Here is a 4,937-nt window from a genome sequence, read left to right as displayed (position 1 = left end):
AAAGAAAGAAAGAAAGAAAAATGGCTGGGTACGGTGGCTCATGCCTGTAATCCTAGCACTCTGGGAAGCTGAGGTGTATGGATTGCTTGAGCTCACAAGTTCGAGAATAGCCTGAGCAAAAGCAAATCCCTATCTCTACTAAAAATAGAAAAACTGAAGCAAGGTTTGGCACCTGTAGCTGAGCAGCTAAGGGCTTTAGCCACATACACCTGAGCTGGTGGATTTGAATCCAGCCTGGGCCTACCAAACCACAATGACAACTACAACAACAACAAAAATAGCCAGGTGTTGGGGCGGGGGGCGCTGTAGTCCCAGCTACATGGGAAGCTGAGGCAGGAGAATCACTTAAGCCCAAGAGCTGGAGTTTGCTATAAGCTGTAACGTCACAGCACTCTACCCAGGGTGACATAGTGAGACTCTTTCTCAAAAAAAAGAAAAAGAAAAACTGAGGCAAGAGGCTTGCTTGAGCCCAAGTTGTAGGATACTGTAGGCTACTACACCACAGCACTCTACCCATCTCCCTTGAGATGTTGTCTCAAGGCAACATCTTGAGACTTGTCTCCAAAAAAAAAAAAGAAGAAAAAAATTGTTTTTTAAACTTCTCAGATGGGCTCAGTAGCAAACTGGAGATAACAGAATAGAATTAGTGCACTTGAGGAAAGATCAATAGAAGTACTAAGTCTAAACAATAGAAAATAGATAAAGAAAAACATCCTTAGAGACCTATGAGACAATAACAAAAAACATTTTTGTCATCAGAATCTCAGAGGGGAGAAAGAATATAAGACTGAACAACTATTCAAAGAAATAATGATTGAAAACTGTTCAAATTTGACAACAGAATCTATAAATGTATAGATTCAGGAAACTGAACAGATCACAAATAGGATAAATGTAATGAAATTTGTGCTAAGACTTCCCACAATTAGACTTTGGTAAACTAAAGACAAGGACAAAAACTGGGTGTAGTGGCTCACAACTGTAATCCCAGCACTTTGGAAGGCCGACTCAGTGGATTGCTTTCTACAAATAGAAAAGTAAGCAATATGTTGTGGCCAGCACCTGTAGTCTCAATTACTCAGGAGGCTGAGGGCTAGAGGATCTCCTGAACCCAAGAGTTTGAGGTTGCTGTGAGCTAGGCTGGCTCCATAGTCTTAAGAAAATAAAAAAATAAAGACGGCTTGGTGCCTGTAGCACAGTGGTTGCGGTGCCAGCCACTTACACCAAGGCTGGAGGGTTCAAACCCAGCCCAGGCCAGCTAAGGAACAATGACAACTGCAACAGAAAAATAGCTGGGAGTTATGGTGGGTGCCTGTAGACACCGCTACTTGGGAGGCTGAACCGAGAGAATTGCTTTAGCCCAAGAGTTAGAGGTTGCAATGAGCTGTGATGCCGCAGCACTCTACGAAGGGCAACATAGTAAGACTCTGTCTCAAAAAATAAAATAAAATAAAGACAAAGACAAAAATCTTAAAAACAACCAGAGAGAGGTGATGCGTTACCCACAGAGAAATAATAATTTTTTTTTTTTTTTTACACAAGCACTTATTTTTTTTGAGACTGAGTGTCTCATTATGTCACCCTTGGTAGAGTGCTATGACGTCAGAGCTCACAGCAACCTCCAACTCTTGGGCTTAAGCAATTCTCCCGCCTCAGCCTCCCAAGCAGCTGGGACTACAGGTGCCCACTGCAACACCAGCTATTTTTTGTTGCAGTTTTCATTGTTTAGCTGGCCCGGGCTGGGTTCAGACCTGCCAGCCTCGGTGTATGTGGCTGATGCTGTAACCACTGTGCTATGGGCATGAACCACTTTATTTTTTAATCCCATGTCATATTTTTTTTTTTAAATTAAGATTAATGTGGGTTAGGTCACACAGTTTGCTTTTGTACAATTAAAGTCTAAGTTGTAGTCACGTCCTTCAGCCAGGAAGCATGTGATAGACACATGCAGTGTACCCATGAGGTCAGAATTTGCCAAGAAACAGTAATTTTTCAGTATTGACATCATGTTTCTTATCAGTAACTATGGAGGGCAGAAAGAAGCAGCACAGCATTTTTCAAGTGCTAAAAGAAAAGAACTGTCATCTGCAAATTCTTTGGTTTAACTATCCTTCAGGAATGAAGAGGCAATAAAGACATCCTTAGATAGGGCTCAGCGCCCATAGTACAGTGGTTATGGCACCAGCCCAGATAGCTAAACCAACCCAGATAGCTAAACAACAATGACAATTGCAACCAAAAAATAGCTGGACGTTGTGGCAGGCGCCTGTAGTCCCAGCCACTTAGGAGACTGAGGCAAGAGAATCGCGTAGGCCCAAGAGTTATGAGGTTGCTTTGAACTGTGATGACACAGCACTCTATTGATGGCGACATAGTGAGACTTTGCCTCAAAAAAAAAAAAAAGACATCCTTAGATAAAGAAATACTAAGAAAATTTGTTGCTAGTAGATATACTCTTAGGGAATGGCTAAAGGAAGGTCTCCAAAAAGATGAAATAAGATAACAGAAGGAGGCTTGGAATTTCAGAAATGAAAGAACAACAATGTAATGTATAAAAATTTGTGTAAACATAATAGTCTATCCTTCTTATAAATTTGAAAATCATTTTTGACAATTGAAGTAAAATTTGTTATACCATCTGATAGGGTGGTCAGGGTATAAAGAGGAAATATTTAAGATGTTGTATTTAAAAACTGGAATATAGGTGGGTGGGAGCGCTGGCTCATGCCTGTAATCCCAGCACTTGGGAGGCTGAGGCGGGTAGATTGCCTGAGCTCACAGGTTTAAGACCAGCCTGAACCAGAGCAAGACCCTGTCTCTAAAAAAATAGCTGGGCATTGTGGCAGGTACCTATAGTCCCAGCTATTTGGGAGGCTAAGGCAAGAGAATCACTTAGGCCCAGGAATTTGTGGTTGCTGTGAGCTATGACTCCACAGCACTCTACCAAGGGTAACAAAGTGAAATTCTTTCTCAAAAAATAAAAAAATAAAAAGTGAAATGGAAGTCAGGTTTCAGGTAGTAGTTCACTCAAAATAGTAAAACTTTGATACCAGTAGGCTGTATATATATTGTAATACCTAGAGCAACCGCTTAGGAAACCATATAAAGCAATATGTTTAAAAATATTATTAAAAAAATTAAAAGGAGGATAGGTACAATGGCTTATACTTGTAATCTCAGTTCTTTGGGAAGCTGAGATTGGGAGGATTGCTTAAAAGTTTGAGACCAGCCTGGGCAATATAGTGAGACTCTCACTTCTACAAAAAATAAGAAAAATTAGCCAAATGTGGTGGCCCAGTCCTGTAGTCCTAGCCACTTAGGTTGCTAAGGCAAAAGGATCCCTTGAGTCCAGAACGCAGAGTCTGCAGTGGGCTATGATCATAAGATGGGCCATGATGCCTGGCTAGTTTTTCTATTTTTAGTAGAGACTGTCTCACTCTTAGCTCAGGCTGGTCTGGAACTCCTGAACTCAAGCAATCCACCCACCTCAGACTCCAAAAGAAAGAAAATATCAAGTATCATCCAGCAATATATGAAAAGAACTATACACAATGACCAAGTGGGGTTTATTTCAGGTATGCTAGGCTCTTCTTTAATCACAATAAATAACAGTAATCTACCACATCAGAATAAAGGAGAAAAATCATAAACACAGAAGAAGCATTCAGAAAAATCTTGTGCCCATTCATAGTAAAACTCTGCAAACTAGGAATAGAACTTACTCAATTTGATAAAGACTATCTATAGAAAGCCTATACCTAACATACTTAATGTTGAGAGACTGACTGCTTTCCCCCTCAGATTGAGAATAAGGCAAAGATGTCTGCTCATACCACTCTTTTTTAAACATAGTACTGGAAGTTATTATAGAGATGGAGAACACATTAGTGACAAAGATTTAGGGATTGGAAAGGGAAAGGTAGATGTGGCTATAAAGGGGTAACATGGAGGAGCCCTCTCATGAAGGGATAATTGTGTGTCTTGATTGCTGGGGATGGTTACGCAAAGCCACATAAGTATAAAATTGCATAGAACTATACACACACAAGGCCAAGTGCCATGGCTCATGCCTATAATCCTAGCAGTCTGGGAGGTAGGCAGGCAAATCGCTTGAGCTCAGGAGTGTGAGATCAGCCTGAGCAAAAGTAAGAAAGACTTCGTCTCTAAAAAAAATAGCTGGGAATTATTGAGGGTGTGTATAGTCCCAGCTGCTCTGGAGGCAGAGGCAAGCAAATCACTTGAACCCAAGAATTTGAGGTTACTGTGAACTAAGATGCCATGGCACCCTACCAAGGGCAACAAAGTGGGACTCTTGTCTCAAAAAGGAAAAAAAAAAGAACTACACACACAGTGTATGTAAAACTGGAAACAATCTGAGTTCTGTGGATTGTCTCAGTTTCATGGTTTTGATAGGATACTATGGTTATTTAGGATGTCAACGGAGAAGGCTGAGTGAAAGAGTACACAGTAATCTTTCCTATATATTTCTTTGCAACTTGTAGATCTAATTATTATTAGGTTATTAATAAATAAACAGTTTCCTCAAGTACTACATTTGACAGTTGTTATCACTGACATTTCACTTGACACTTCTTTTTTTATTGTGAAGGTTCATCTTCATTCTTTCAAGTGCATATTGTTTGTTTTGTTTTTTATGAGATAGAGTCTCACTGTGTCGCCTTGGGTAGAATGCTCACAGCTCACAGCAACCTCTAACTCTTGGACTTAGGCGATTCTCTTGCCTCAGCCTCCCGAGGAGCTGGGACTACAGGTGCCCACAACACCTGGCTATTTTTTTATTGCAGTTTGACCAGGGCTAGGTTCAAACCTGCCATCCTTGGTATATGGGGCTAGCGCTCTACTCACTGGGGTCATAGGCGCCGCCCGAGATGCATGGTTTTTTGTCTTGTGATTACATTTCAAACTATTTTTTAGAG

This window comes from Otolemur garnettii, unplaced genomic scaffold, assembly GCF_000181295.1.
Source record: "Otolemur garnettii isolate 467f Iridium unplaced genomic scaffold, OtoGar3 scaffold00179, whole genome shotgun sequence".
Taxonomy (NCBI): domain Eukaryota; kingdom Metazoa; phylum Chordata; class Mammalia; order Primates; family Galagidae; genus Otolemur; species Otolemur garnettii.
This window is presented reverse-complemented; position numbering follows the sequence as displayed.